This window comes from Artibeus jamaicensis, unplaced genomic scaffold (assembly GCF_021234435.1).
Source record: "Artibeus jamaicensis isolate MK-2021 breed Jamaican fruit bat unplaced genomic scaffold, CSHL_Jam_final contig_65, whole genome shotgun sequence".
In the NCBI taxonomy this organism is placed as follows: Eukaryota; Metazoa; Chordata; class Mammalia; order Chiroptera; family Phyllostomidae; genus Artibeus; species Artibeus jamaicensis.
This window is the reverse complement of record NW_026521913.1, coordinates 370,803-387,509: the sequence shown is the minus strand read 5'-3', so window position 1 is coordinate 387,509 and position 16,707 is coordinate 370,803. Positions and strand designations below refer to the sequence as shown.

Below are 16,707 nucleotides of genomic sequence, written 5' to 3'. Positions count from 1 at the left end.
CTGCATCATAGAGTACCCTCCCTGGAATACAATGGCTCAGATACCATTGTATCCATTGCTTGCAGACCCCTGGGAAACAAACGTTGAATTGCTTGTCAATCTTCTGGAATCACTAGGTGACATATTATAGCTCCCGGAATAACAGCTTTCCACATCCATTAATCAGTTAAACCTATCAACTATAACTGAAGCTAAAATCTTTAACTCTTGAGTTTCCCTATCACTAAGAGCAGAGCTGTCTGCTTGTATACAGGTCTCTTGAAGGTTACTGTTTGGCTAGCTTGATTTAAGGTGGAAGGGGGAAAGGACACCAGAGCTACATGATCCAGACTGCCCAGCTGGTCCATGGATGAGAGTGAGATCATTTTACATAAGGAAGGCAGGGCATTCTGGGAGGGAAAGAAAATCCATCTGAAACCCAGATTCTAGATCAGGTTGCTCTTTCATAATAGGCTAGTGTGGGTACATCAAGGGTAAGGGTAACAGGACAAGGCAACAAGGTCCTTATGTTAAAGCTACCTTGAGGATAAGGGTAGGCCAGACTTAAGGCCAGTTCCTACACAAGGTCCAGGGGCTCAGAGAAGCTCCCCAACCACCTCACCCCAAGCTTCCCCAGACCTTCCCAGGCCTTCTTAGGCCTCCTAAGGCCTCCTACTAGGGTGATTTGGGGAAACACTGAAAGTCTAGGAAATTTTAAATAAAAGGAGCTGTGGGCTTGGTGCTTGACTAAGATGGCACAGTGCCATCTATGGCTGCTCATGGCACTGCTGTTTCTGAAGCTCCACAGTTCTTGGAGAACTAAGGACCTCCTTCTGGTAAGGGATGTGGATGCTCAAGCCACTAGTTAAAAAATTACCGGAGGAGCCAATCACACTGGAAAAGAAAGAATAAACCCTCCCTTTCTTGCTCTGTTTACTTTTTCATGTTATTTGCATCACCTTCCTGTCCCCTCTCCACTTCAACACATACATACTCCCTTTATATTAAAAATATTCTGAACATGAAGATCCTTGAAATGCCTCCACATCCTCATGGAGAAATATTTAAAGTATTTGTTGCCGTGGCTTACTCTGCCTTACTTTTGGAAACAAATTGCCTTCCTTAGAGAAGCCCTTTCTAAGCCCCTGTATGTCAATTACCATTTGATGTGTTTGTTTGCCTTGCCCATTAGACTGTGGAATGGTTAATTTTATGTGTTAACAGTTTAGGTGTCTCTGAACTGTTATTTTTTTTTACAATATGTTTTATTGATTATGCTATTACAGTTGTCCCATTTTCCTCCTTCAGTTCCCTCTACCCTGCATACCCCTCCCACCCACATTCCCCCCTTTTAGTTCATGTCCATTGGTCATACATATAAGTTCTTTGGCTTCTACATTTCCCATACTATTCTTACCTTCCCCCTGTCTATTTTCTACCTACCGTCCACGCTACTTATTCTCTGTACCGTTTCCCCCTCTTTCCCTGTCCCACTCTCCTGTTGATAACCCTCCAGGTGATCTCTATTTCTGTGTTTCTGTTCCTGTTCTAGTCATTTGCTTAGTTTGTTTTTGTTTTAGGTGTAGTTGTTAATAATTGTGAGCTTGCTGTCATTTTACTGTTCATATTCTTTATCTTCTTTTTCTTAGATAAATCCCTTGAGCATTTCATATAATAAGGGCTTGGTGATGATGAACTCCTTAAATTTGACCTTATCTGAGAAGCACTTGATCTGCCCTTCCATTCTAAATGATAGCTTTGCTGGATAGAGCAATCTTGGATGTAGGTCCTTGCCTTTTATAACTTGGAATACTTCTTTCCAGCCCCTTCTTGCCTGTAAGGTCTCTTTTGAGAAATCAGCTGACAGTCTTACAGGATCTCCTTTGTAGGTAACTATCTCCTTTTCTCTTGCTGCTTCTAGAATTCTCTCCTTCATTTTAATCTTGGCTAATATAATTATGATGTGCCTTATTGTGTTCCTCCTTGGGTCCAACTTCTTTGGGACTCTCTGAGCTTCCTGGACTTCCTGGAAGTCTATTTCCTTTACCAGATTGGGGAAGTTCTCCTTTATCATTTGTTCAAATAACTTTTCCACTTGTGGCTCTTCCTCTACTCTTTCTGGTACCCCTATAATTCAGATGTTGGAACATTTACAGATGTCTGGGAGGTTCCTAAGCCTCTCCTCATTTTTTGAATTCTTGTTCCTTCCTTCTTTTTTGGGTGGATGTTTCTATCTTCCCTCTGGTCCATTCCATTGATATGAGTCCCAGGTTCCTTCCCATCACTATTGTTTCCCTGTGCATTTTCCTTCATTTCACTTAGCGTAGCCTTCATTTGTTCATCTAATTTGCAACCAAATTCAACCAATTCTGTGAGCATCCTGATTGCCAGTGTTTTGAACTGTGCATCTGATAGGTTGGTTATCTCTTCATCACTTAGTTGTATTATTTCTGGAGCTTTGATCTGTTCATTTGTTTGGGCCATTTTTTTGTCTTGACATACCTCAAGGGACAGAGCCTTAGGAGTTCACTGGGGTGGGGGGTAACCCACATTGCTGCATGGTGATGCTGCTTGTGGGGGAGGGACTTAAGAGGGAACAATGGCACTTGCTCTGCTCTCTGCCAGATTTCAGTCACTTTCCCTGCTTCCCCCAAGCAAACTGGGCCCTTCTGGTGCTGATTCTGGTGTGGGCGAGTTTGTGTACATTCTAGGATCCTGTGTGTTTCTCCAGCAAATTCTCCTGTGAGGCTGGGAGTTTCTCCCACTGCCTCAATCCCCACAGGTGTTTTCAATCAGTGGTTTGAGGCTTTATTTCCCTGTGCTGGAGCCTTGAGTTGTGCAGCCCATCCTGCTCCCAAGTTGTTTCTCCTAGTTTATCTGCACCCGAAGGTGGGACCATCCAGTCTGCAATGAGGCCTTGCTAGGTCCACTTGCTGCTGCCTTGTGTTCCCCGTTCCACAATCCACCACCTCACTGGGTCTGCTGCCTTGCATGCCCGGGTCCTCCAACCACTATCTCTGAGAGTCCCCTCCACCTGGTGGCCTGTCTGTGCCCCTCCTACTGGTCTGGATGAATGTTTCTTCTTTAACTCCTTGGTTGTTGGACTTCCATACAGTTTGATTTTTTGTCAGTTGTGGTTGTTTTTTGTTTTTAAATTGTTGTCCTTCTTTTGGTTGTGCAAGAAGGTACAGTGTATCCATTTATGCCTCCATCTTGGCCACATGTCAGAACTGTTATTTTTTTAAAGCCATGATTAACATTTAAATCAGTAGACTTTGAGTAAAGTAGTTTACTCTCCTTAGTGTCTTTGAGCCTCATCTAATCAGTTGAAGGCCTTAAAAGCAAAGAGTGAGGTTCCTGAGAAAAAGGGAATTCTGCTTCAAAACTGCCTTCAGACTAAAGACTATATGTTAACTCTTGTTGGAGTTTCTAAGCTACTGGCCTGCCCTGCAGATTCGGACTTGCAAGCCCCCACAGTCACATGAGCCCATTCCTTAAAATAATTTTCTGTTAATATATATCCTGTTGGTCCTGTTTTTTGGGAGAACCTTGAACTATACAGACTATCAACATGACCCCTTGCATCAAGGTGGAAACAAAGGCTGAGGGTGTTGGTGAGTGAGCCTGGACCATTTTTTATATTTATTTTTAAATATATATATTTTAAATTGTTGTTCAAGTACAATTGTCTCCATTTCTCCCTCACAACTCCCCTTCTCGCCCCACACATCCCCACCTCCCACCCTCGATGCTACCTCCATTTGGCTTTGTTCATATGTTCTTTATACATATTCCTTGATAACCATTCCCCCTTTTCCCTCTGTTATCCCCTTCTCCAACCCCTCTGGTTGCTGTCAGTTTTTTTTTTATTTCAATGTCTCTGGTTATATTTTGGTTGCTTGTTTGTTTTGTTGATTAGGTTCCACTTATAGGTGAGATCATATGGTATTTGTCTTTCTCCAACTGGCTTATTTCACTTAGCATAATGCTCTCCAGATCCATCCATGCTGTCACAAATGATAAGAGCTTCTTCTTTCTGATGCATAGTATTCCATTGTGTATATGTACCATAGTTTTATGATCTGCTCATTTACTGATGGTCACTTAGGTTGTTTCAAGCACTTGGCTATTGTAAATTGTGCTGCTATGAACATTGGGGCACATAGGTTCTTTTGAATTGGTGTGTCAGGATTCTTAGGGTATAATCCCAGCAGTGGAATTGCCAGGTAAAAAGGCAGGTCCATTTTTAGTTTTCTGAGGAGCCTGGACCATTTTGAAGTTCATGAATCAAAACAAGTGGGCTTCAAAACATTACACATTCTTATTGAATTTCTGACAAAAATCATGATTTATGTAAAATGTTTCATAAAATATGGCTGAAGAGTAATACTCAAAGCATTGCAGCAATTGCTACATTTTTCTTTCTCCAAATGCATATTAGTAATTTTTTTCTTTGTATGTGAAGCTTAAGTTCCTGGGAAGGTGTGGGGACAACTTTGCCTGCAAAGTCCCCCCATCCACTACTGATGAAAGTGAAACTACCAAGACTTGATCTGCTTGGGGAGGAAAGGTGGCTGATCCCTCAAAGGAGAAGGGCCAAGAGCCCCTTCCACAAAGGGCTTTTATTGGGTTAATTTGCACAAGAATACAGGCAAGGATCAAACAATAGATATCATTCAAAGAACTATGAGGGCTTATTCTCAGTCAGGGTCAGATTGCTAAAGAGCCATAAAAGTTTGAGGAACAAATTTCTTGCTTGGACCCTTATCATTTAAATGAGAGCATTCTAAACAAAGCAGGTTTCACAGGATTTTACATATTCTTTCTTAGGCCTGATCACCTGGGGAATCTGCCCTTTCCAGTGCAGGGCTGCACTGCCTTCCCCATCATAGGTTTTTAGGCTCAAGTGGATTAGAGCTAGGAAGCGCTTCTCCCAGAGGACATGGGGACTTGGGCTATGTCAGAATAGCCGGAGGGGTGAGGGTCTATCACTCCCTCTTTGTTGCAGCCCCCCAAGTCCTTCCATAATGGCCTCCCAAGTGATCGTGTCTGGCTTAGGTTGCCCCCCTGTGAGGGGTCGTGCCATCATAGACTAACGGACTAAGCACTGGGGGCAGGGGACAAACTTTGTCTCCTTAGTGGCTCACATTGCAGAGGTCGCTTACTCAGCCTTAGCCATGGGGGGCAGTTAAAATTCTTGAAACCAGGCAGAGCAGTTCCCAGCAGGAAGGTATTTAGTATATTTCTTATAAAGCATCTGACACATTCTAGGTGTTAAAGAAAAGGTTAATCCTTTAAAAAAATCATTTTGTGCAGAAAGGTTGCTCCTCCAGTTGCATGGAGGATGCACCTAATTTCCTTAATTATCTTCAATATTCATCCTTTTACCTTTGAAAGTCTTTCATTTAACATTAGTATTTGATTAACCTTTTAGTCAAGAGACATCTGGATTTTGTTACACACTATTATGATTCTGGCTTACTTTTATTTCAGATAATTTTCAAGTAGCTATGTGTGCCAGGCCAGGTAGTAAGGTCTTTTATTGGTAGTTTTTGGCAATGGGGCTCCAGGAAAAGTGGTACCCCCATTATGTAAAGTTTGTTTACTGTGAAGGTAGGAATAAGTTAGTAGTGATGGTGAGCTTTTTTTCACTGTTACAGAATTATTTAGAGGAAAGTCTTGGCCATCTATGTCTTACATTTATGCATATTTTCAGGCTTTGTAGTTTATATTTTCTATTAACTAAAATTCATAAAATTACAATTTAACTGAAAAGACTAAAGATAAATCTATAGTTACTGTCATATGGCTATATTGTCAGGAGTGCCTGTGAATTCTGGTAGTAAGATGTTTTTCAAGTGTCCTCGGAGGCTGCATTTTTGATCCTCAGGTGTGTCTGTGATGCACTAGGCTCTGGATGATGTAGATTATAGCCTAACTCTTTGATCTGGAGGATGGAAAATTCTGTTTATAATTCTTTTTTTCTTCTTTAATCCTCACTCAAGGATATGTTCACTGATGTTAGAGAGAGAGAGCCATCGATTGGCTGCTTCCCACATGCATTTGTATCTATTCATCCATCCATCCATCTATTCATGCATTCATCCATCCATTTGTCACAGCATCTTTTTCTTTTTTGTTTGAGTGTAGCACCTTGATGGAAGGGAACAGGTTCCTGTTTAGTTGCTTAGTAGGGTAAGACCCACAGAAAGCATTCTTGGCAAATGGTTGACTAATTAACTGGGCTAATGGGGTCTAAGCTATCATACTTAGATGTAGCACCCTAAAGAGGTTCCCAATTCTAACTTTGTTTTAGGCAGGGCAATGAGCAATACTTTTTTTCCCCTGAGGACAGGGAAGAAATAAGTGACCTGTGGTCTGAATAAATTTCAGATCATGGTAGCTTATCTATAATACTCAGATTCATTCTCTTCAGCCTGTATGATAAATAGGAGGAAGACAAAGGTCTTAATTCATTAAAAATAGGACCTATAATAACACATTTTTTTTCACAGCATGTATGCAATTTCAAAGTAAGTATTTCCACTAATGAGTCTCTTTTACTTGTTCATCAGTTACTAGGCACTTCTTAGGGGAAAAAACCCCTTTCTTTTAATTAATGTAACTCTTTTCCAGGCCTCCTTTGGAGATTTTATTTTTATCCTGAGCTACAGAAATAAAATGATGAAGAGGTATTATTTGGGTGTGAACTTATCTCTACTTGAAACAACAATGGCATGCTTCTCTTTTTCTTTCCTTGAGTAAGCTAGCCTTAAAAAAGAGCTAACAATAATATCTGTGTCAAAAAAAGCATGGCCAATGAAAGAAATGGATGTGCCATACTGAAAATTACATGGGAACTGGCACAAAGAGTAGACTGAAAGCCATTACCCCACCTTCTCTCTTTCCTTCAAATCCTTAGATATTACTGGATGATAGAATTTTTTAATACTTAACTGTATTGGACAGTAAGAAAGTGACACCTTGGTTGAGGATACCATGAGAAATTCCTGAAATATGAGTCAGAGTAATAGAGAATATTGCTGGGCAGGAGAGAATTCTTACTGTGTACATGGCACTGGGAAACCCAAAGTTTAAAGACAGGGAAGTGTCCAAGGGCAATAGTCAAGTGGTTTACTAGAGCATCATAGTAGGACTAGTCAAATAGGACAATAGAGAATTCCCCTACAATTCCCAGAGAAAGCCTTTGTCCACAGACAGGAGCAGTGAGTGTGGAAGTCAGGTGAGAGTGGCAGGGTTATGTCCAGAGAGTTCAGAGACATCCTCATTTTTATCAGAAAAGGTGCTTGAATATTCCGTTTGCTGCACAAGCTGCTCACCACCTGCTATTGCTTGACTAACAGTGATAGCATGCACAGGGACTCACAGCAACCAACAGGGAACAGCCAATGAGAATATAAGCATATGATAAAAGGCTGACCAGAGATGAAACGTCATTCTATCCATGTTAAGTGGGCAGATAAATTAGCAAAAAGAGAAACTACATGTAGGTACTTACATGCTCACATTGATCATCCTGAACTGGTACAATAACTGGGTGAGAGGTCCTTGAGACAGTCTCAGCATCACTGTGGGGATGCAGGTATTACAGCAAGGGTTGGGACTAGTTGTACAAGGCACCCAAGTTTGGGGTCCTGTCCTTACTGAGGCTTGTCCCTAAGAGGACAGGAGCACCCGACTTCAGAGTTCCTTGGCATTCTTTCTGAACACTTCTCATCACGGTCAAAAGAAGAGTCTAGTCAAGAACTGATTTGCAGGATGGCTGAAATTTGGTGATGGGCCATCACAGGTATGGGAGAAGTTTTTATTGCATAGTTTGGAAGATAAAGAGGTTGCCTTCAAAATCTGCCTAATGAGTTGGTAATCAACATATTTGGTATATCAACTGAGAAGGGGCATCGCATACTTTGAGGGTGAAAATCATCAGGACCATTTCACAACCAAGTAAAAAATATCTTTAATAAGAATGTAAAGGGAGTCTCCAGGGAAAAGGAGAAGGCAAAGAATATTAGAATATCATAATTGACTATAAGTTGTATTTATATCACTTACTAGGCCTCCTGGGCAGATTAAAGTACAGTAGGCAGAGGAATAATCCAGTGAGGTTAATGAAGAAATCAGAACAAATAATTTGTGCAGCAGGTATAGGGTCTCCAAACTGCTGACTCAAGAGTTTATCACTTAAATTGCCAATATACCTATTTAACTAGCTAGAAAGCTTAAAGAAACATTGAGAATGGCAATTAATTATGAAGGCTTCATTTTGATGTTAAACACCCCACTTTAGGGATATCTCATCATCACTTTCTAAAGGGAGGAATAAGAGGAATAAATGAAGAATCTTCTATTCATTTTAGATCTAAAAGATGCTGGAGCATTTCCCTAACCAAAGTATTGTGGAACAAAATCATCTTCTTATTACAGATGTCCCATTATAGTTAGGCATAGGTCTCCTATGACTTTCATAACTTGTTATTCTGTTCCATCACACACTATCCATCATAGGGTATACTAGATGCAACATTCTGTATGCTGGTCTACCATACTGATGACCACTGATACTAGAAACATCGGATATAAAATATCCCAACAGTTGGTGAGTCCATCCCAAAATGGGATAAAATCAAATGGGGTCAGGTATAATTAGTAAGGGCACCAGTGAACTTCCTCTGGCTTACTCTGAGGGTGAGGAGAAGGCTCTGCCACACAAAGGGCCCACAACCAGTTTCTAAGTGACATCATTTTGGGATGTGCCCTATCAGTCCAGGAATGAAACACAACTTTGACCTGTCAACTTCATTTCTGGTGCTCTTTTAAAGAAATAATTGTACATGTACACAAAGAGGCATGCAATATTGTTTATGCAGTGAAAGATTTGAAATAACTTAAATTTCCTTCAATAGGTAAATAGTTAAATAAATGGTGTACATACTTTTCTGAATGCACTACAGTATTTAATGAGAAAAATGCCAACACATATGTATTTATAAGTCAAGTTCTTTATACTACTAAATAAAAAAAGAAATTTGCAAAATAACATACAACATGGTCCATTTTTGTTAAAAAAAAGGTTCTTTTTGGTGATTGTAAATAACACTGCAATGAACACAGGGGTGCTTATGTTCTTTAAAAATAATTGATTCTTGACTACAAATTTCACGAAGAGGAAAATTATATATCAGAAATTTTCATCTGTAGGTGAAAATAAACATAGTAAACTAAAAAAATCCTGTCTATTTTCTTATGTACACATGTAGCCATGTAAACATATAGAAAATATTTGAAAGATGCACACTAAATTGATAATAGTGTTTTCTTTTGGGAAGAAGAGTGAGATGGATGGGAGGCTAAGGACTTTTTTTATCTTCCACATTTATTTAGATTTTTGACAATAAAAATGCATCCATGTATTACTTGTATAATTAAAAATACCTATATAAAAAGTATTTTTAAAGCAGTTTGAATCAACACTTTGAGAGTAGAATCAGCAATTTTACCAAGGAAGTAAGAATATTTACACGTGGGTGCCATACAAACACACCCCAAAACACTTTATGTTTTGTTTTTAAACATTTTAGGTTTTGAACAGAGTACTCAAATATCATGCCAATTAAAAAAACCCCACTAAACTTTCATGGAAAAATTAAAGTAAATCAAAAGAAAAGAAAAGAAAAAATTTTATTACAAAATAAAGAGAATTGAGAAAAGAAACAAATTCTAGAAGAATATAGCATATTTTACATTATTCTCTACTTTGATGAAGTGGGGGGGGGGAAACATTTACCAAATTCCGTAATTTTACTATCTGTCTGTACCAGCCATCCAGACATTATACATGACATATGTGCATTCTTTACTAATTCTTTAATATTAGAAAAAGTGCATTATGCTGTTTAAATTCCCATCATAGCACTTAATTTGGGAGGAGCCATCTGAGATACCCAGATTTCTCATCATATTCTTATGTTGGTTTTCAGTAATATTCAAGGGAGACCTTTGGTCAATATACCATTGGAGCCATCTAAAAGGCAGTAGAAATTTTACTAACTGAACAATGGATATTTCCATGGAAAACAGAAAAAATTAAGACAGTAATTAAGGGATTATATATTATATATTCTGTTGAGGAAAAGACCAGTTTTTCTTATGTATATTTTTTCAAGTTAAATCAAGTGAAAGAATGATATATAATAAAAAGGAAGAAAGATCTAAAGTAAAAAAGTGGGTATACTTTGAGATTACTTTGCTTCCCTCAAGTTGGTGCTCCTAACTTTTAAATGAGTTTTGACTCAGGCAATCAGCTAGTATTTGATGAGTTTATTATGTATATTTTCACCTACAGATCAAAATTGCTGATATATAGTTTTCCTCTTCATGGAGTTTGCAGTCCAGTTAAGAACCAATTATTTTTAAAGAACATAATCACCCCTATGTTCATTGCAGTGTTATTTCTAATCACCAAGATGTAGAAGCATCTCAAGTGTCTATCAGTACATGAGTGGATAAAACAACTATAGGATATTTACACAATGGAATATTGCTTGGCCATAAAAAAGAGGAAGATTTTACTCTTTGCAATAGTGTAGATGGACCTGGATAACATCATGCTAAGTGAAATAAGTCAGCTAGTGAAAAACAAATACTATATGATTTCACTCTTATGTGGAATCCAATGAACAAACTGAACTAACAAGGAAAATGGAGACAGACTCATAGATGGAGAACAGGATGACAGCTAGGTGTAGGCGGGGGGGGAGGTTAAGGGGTGGAGGGATTCAGCAAAAGAGAAAAGCCACTCATGGACACTGACAACTGTGTGGTGATTGCTGTGGGGAGGAGATTATAAGGGGACTAAATGGTAATTGGAAAAAATACAATAAAGGTAAAGAAACAACCAATTATTCTTTTATTCATTCACTCAGGGACAGGATATTGATCTAAATACACACAATTACCTATGATTCCATTCAAAAAATTTATTGAGCACTTGTGTGTAAGGCACTATGTTAGGCACTAAAGATAATGAAATAGTCACAGACCTGCCTTTATCAGGTTCACAGTCAAGTGCAGGAGATGTGTAACTGATAATATTTTGCGTCATATTTTTGACTTCTGGTTAAATATGATAAATTATACACACATGCTTGTCCCTGCTTTCTCTGTAAACTTCACTAAAATGAATAAAGGAATAAAAAAGATGCAATTAATAGAAGAAATAAAGTAGGATTAGAGCTATAACAGATGAATGATGTAAACAAAAAACAGAAGATGGGAAGTAAATTGTCAAGATATAATTGACTTATTAGAACCAATAAATGAATTCAGTAAAACTGGAGAACACAAAGTCAGCATACAAAACTCAGTTGGGTATCTATATGCAAACAACAACAAACAATCTGAAAAAATAAGAAAATCTCATTTACAACAGCACCAGAAAGCAAAATACTCAGCAATAAATTTAACCAAAGAATTGAGAGTCTTGTACACTGAAAACCAAAAATATTGCTGAAATAAATTAAATAATACACAAATTAATAGAAAGACATCCCATGTTTATTGATAAGAAGACTTAATATTGTTAAAATGGTCATATTACTTAGCGCAGTCTACCAAATTAATGCAATTTCAAAAAAATAAGGAATTTTTAATGGAAATAGAAAAAACAATTGTAAACTTTATATGGAACTATAAAGGGCTCCAAAAGAATTTTGAGGGAAAAAAAAGCCAGAAATGCACACTTCCTGATTTTAAAACTTACTACAAAGTTACAGTAATCAAAACTATATGGTAGAGTAATAAAGACAGATACATAGACTAATGCAATGGAATAGAAATCCTAGACATATAATAACCAGTGTGGTCAAGGATGTGGAGAAAAGGGAACACCAGTACACTGTTGGTAGGAACTAAAATTGGAACAGCCATTATGGAAAACAGTAGAAAGTTTTCTCAAAAAATTGAAAATAGAACTACCATACAATGTAACAACCCACTTCTGGGTATTTACACAGAAGAATTAAAATTAAGTTCTTAAAGAAATATTTGCATGCTATGTTCATTGTAACTTTATTCACAATAGCCAGGAGGTAGACACAACCTAAATGACCATTGAGAGATTAGTGGATAAAGAAAATGTGGTACATACATACAATGGGACATTATTCAATTACAAAAAAAGAAATCATATCATTCCACAACCTGGATGGACCTTGAGGACATTATACTAAGCAAAATCAGCCACTCACAGAAGGAAAAATGTTGCATGATTTCACTTGTATGTATGAGGTACCTAAGATAGCCAAACTTATAGCAGCAGAAAGTAGAATGGTGGTTGTCAGTATCTCCCAGGACGGGGAAATAATAGTTGCTGTTCAATGAATGTAGAGTCTAGGTCACACAGGATGAAAAAATTATAGAGATCTGCTGAACAACATTTATGCTTACAGTTAACAATACTGTATTGCATACTTTAAAATATGTTAATAGGGTATATTTCATGTTATATGTTATTTACTACACACAAATAATGTCATTGATCTAGTTATACTGGGAAGCTGGAACATAAGTGCATGTTAAGGAGTAAGTCAAGAAGATATAAGCTGATTTAGACTGTGGCATCCCACAATAACTAAAAAATTAGAGGCACCAACTGCATAAAAAGGCAGGAGAGGGGTTAAAAACTAGTATGAAGAGTAATCAGTGTCATTATTTGGGAAGTTGAGCCAGAAAGTTTCCATACTGGCGACAAAAATCACACCAAGGATTGGGAATAGATTTCATATTAAAAGTGGGGAATAATTGAAATGGTCTCACTACACAAGATTATATCCCAGAGCATAAGTAGCCAGACTTTTCAGGCTGGTTGTAGGTTTATTCTTTGAAAAGCTGACATGTCCAAGAGGTAAGACCTACAGTTATTTGGGGGGAGTACTAAACAATTGGCTGTTCTCTACTAATGCAAATATGAGTTCTAAGATAATTAAATATAAATGGGGAGATAAAGATCATAGGCATTTGAGAAAATACTGTAAATAAAAGTTTAGGCAAATAAACACTAATGAAAACTATAAAATAGTGAACTTAGAAAAAAACATAATGCAGAGAGCAGAACAAAACTTTAAATGATCAAGGAGAAACATCTAGAGAAAACAGAAATTGCATCAATGAAACAAGAACATGATGCTAGAAGAACAAAAAGGAGGTGTTACATTAAATATATATATACATATATTGCACATGTATGTATATATGTATACATGTATGTCTGTATTTAAAAATCTCCCCAAAACATAGAGTAGAAAGACAAATAATGTGGAAAGCCAAAAGGGAAAACTAAGAAAGCTATAAGATTGGGATTGCATGGAATCTATAAATTGCTTTGCGTAGTATGAACATTTTGATTATGTTAATTCTTCCAATCCATGAATATGGTATATATTTCCATTTGTTTGACTTCTTTAATTTCTTTTTTCAGTATTGTGTAGTTTTCTGCATAGAGGTCTTTTGCCTCCTTGGTTAGGTTTATTCCTAGGTACTTTATTTTTTTTTCCATTGCTGGGATTATACCCTAAGAACCCTGAAACACCAATCCAAAAGAACCTATGCACCCAATGTTCATAGCAGCACCATTTATAATAAATAGCCAAGTGCTGGAAACAGCCTAAGTGCCCATCAGTAAATGAGCAGGTCAAAAAACTATGGTACATTTACACAATGTGATACTACTATGGAAGAGAAAGAAAAAAGGAGCTATTATCATTTGTGACAGCATGGATGGATCTGGAGAGCATTATGCTAAGTGAAATAAGCCAGCTGGAGAAAGACAAATACCATATGATCTCATACATAAGCGGAACCTAATCAACAAAACAAACAAGCAAGCAAATTAGAACCAGAAACCATGAAATAAAGAACAAACTGAAAGTAACCGAAGGGAGGGATGAGGAAGATAACAGGGGAACAAAGGGAAAGGGTATTCAAGGAACATGTTCCTTATGTTCAAGGAACATAAGGGACCCATGGACAAAGCCAAACGGGGATAGGATCAAGGGTGGGAGGTGGGGATGGGTGGTGTGGAGAAGAGTAGTGGTGGGGGGGGATGTAGATATCTGTATTTGAACAACAATAAAACAATAAAATGAATATACATTACTTTAAAAAGAAAAAGAAAATGAAAGAAAGCTGTGCAATCAATTTTGTCTTTTACCCAACAGCTAACTGATAGTTCTCTAGAAAATAGAGAACACAGAAAGAAGTAATCAAAATAATAATAATACAAAAAATGTTCCAGAAGTGAATGGCACATGTCTCCGAATTGAAGAATTGAAGGGGCTCACCATGTATCAAACAAGAATCAGAATGATTATTAGATTCTCAACAACACTACTGTAAGCAAAGATAATACAGTGACAATTTGGACAGATGTTTATTTCCAATACAATAATCTCTAACAATAATCTATAACCAGCCAAACTATTAGTGAAGTTGAATGCAGAATAAAAGTCTTAAAAGTATTATACCCCATGAGGGACATTCTCCACCAGAATAAGAGAGTAAACTGAGGAAAAGAAATGTATAAGATTTAGAAAAGAAATTCAGTACCACACAGCTAAAGGGAACTTGTGGAATGGTGGTGAAGAAAGTCCTAGTATAAGAGGTGTGAGCTGGTCCAGAGAACAACTACTACATAGTGAAGTCAAGAGATGGTGGCTCCAAAGAGGATCACTCAACTAAATAAAGGAACTGACCATGCAATCACAACTGTCTGACTATACTGAGAGGTGATAGAAAATTGCTGAACAGTTTAGAGAGAAAATTAGACATAAACACAGGAAACTAAGAAATGTTAAAAAAAAAAAAGGCAATTATAAACTCCAGGGTGGAAAAAAGCAGTTTGGTAAAGAAGAGGCAACTGGCTTAAGTAGCTAAACTGTGAATAATATTTAAATACTCAAAAAATATAAAAACTGAATATTAATATAGCCCCATATTGTGATATAACTATAAAAGCTGGAAGAAATATAAATATTATGTGTGTTGCACTTGAGAAAGTTAAATCCTCATCTTTCATAGAATATAACCAGTAGACTACATCTGAAATGAAAAAAAAATCAATGCATTTTAGTACATACATACTATTTAAAATATGGAGTTAATATGACAGACATGAGATTTGGGAGAGGCATTACAAAAGATTGCTGTCTGTAATGTTAAGTCTTGCATTTAATTTAAAAATTGTATTATTTTGAGAAAATCACAGTGAAAATAAGACCACCTATCTATAAAAATGTTATGTGTTTATGATATATATGTAAAATTATAAAAGGACAACAGTAAATTAAAGTGCAAACATAGGTAAGTTTCCAGAGATCAATGTCAGTCACTATGTAATTATATGCAAAATATAATAATTATGACTATCCTCTTTTGATCACTTATCTTAACATCAGTTTGTTTAATGCTCACTACACCCTTGAGATAGATTATATTATTGTTAGCCACATTTTATAGATGAGATTAGGAGAAACTAAGTAACTAATTTAAACTTACACAGTTGGAAAATGGAGTGGTGGACCTGAGATACAGATTTATGCAATCCTCATAAAAATCCCAATGTTAATTTTTAAAGAAATAAAGCAAAAAAATCAGATTTGTTTCTGAAAACTCTTCCCCCTTCCCCCCCACTATCCCCTCCCACCTCCCCTCTGGTTGCTGTCATTGGAACAAAGCAAAGTTGGGGGGTGGGATCAGGGAAAGGACTTGGGAATTACTGGGGATGGGGAGAGTGGTGGTGGGAAAATGCAGACAACTGTACTTGAACAACAATAAAAAAGTAGAGGGAAAAATAAAAAATATGAAATATCTAAACTTTATTGACCATTTGATATAGTGGACTTCAGAATATTGAAACAGACTACATATCTGGAATAAATCCTCTTCGTGATGGTATGTAATTCCATTTATATTATATTTATAATTATTTTATAATGATGATAGATTCAATTTACTAATGTTTTATTGAATATTGTGCATCTAAGTTCATGAGAAAAATAATTAGATTTGTATGGAACCACAAAAGACCCTGAATAGTAAAAGCAATCCTGAAAACAAAAGAACGAAGCCAGAAGTATTATGATACCTGACTTCAAATTATATTACAGAGCTATAATAATCAAAATAGCATAATATTGGCAGAAAAATAGACACACTGACCAATGTAACAGAACTGATAGCCCAGAAATAAGATCACAGGCATATGGGCACATAATTGTTGACAAAGGAGCCAAAAACACACAATAAAGAAAAGAAAACCTCTTCAATAAATGGTGCCAGGGAAATTGTAAAGCCACAATGAAACTAGATTATACCTCATTCCCTTGCACAAAAATTAATTCGAAATGAATCAAAGACCTAAATATAAGATTTGAACACAGAAGAAAACATAGGTACTAAACTTATGGACCTTGGTTGCAGAGAACATTTAATGAATTTGACCCCAAAGGCAAAGGAAGTAAAGGCAGAAATAAATAAATGGGACTATGTCAAACTAAAAGCTTCTGTAGAGAAAAAGAAATTGATGACAAAATAAAAATACAGTCAACCAAGCCAGAGATGATATTTGCAAACAACTCTGATTAGGGGTTAATATCTAAAAGATATAAAGAACTCATACAACTCAATATCAAGCAAATAATCCAGTTAAAAAAT

The 16,707-nt window shown here is 36.8% G+C and overlaps 1 protein-coding gene across 1 annotated transcript in view; it reads right to left on the bottom strand.

Moving 5' to 3' along the window:
- The window catches only part of PCSK2 (proprotein convertase subtilisin/kexin type 2), a 371,029-nt gene that overhangs the window by 232,532 nt on the left and 121,790 nt on the right, over window positions 1-16,707 (bottom strand). The gene's annotated exons all lie outside the window — the stretch shown is intronic.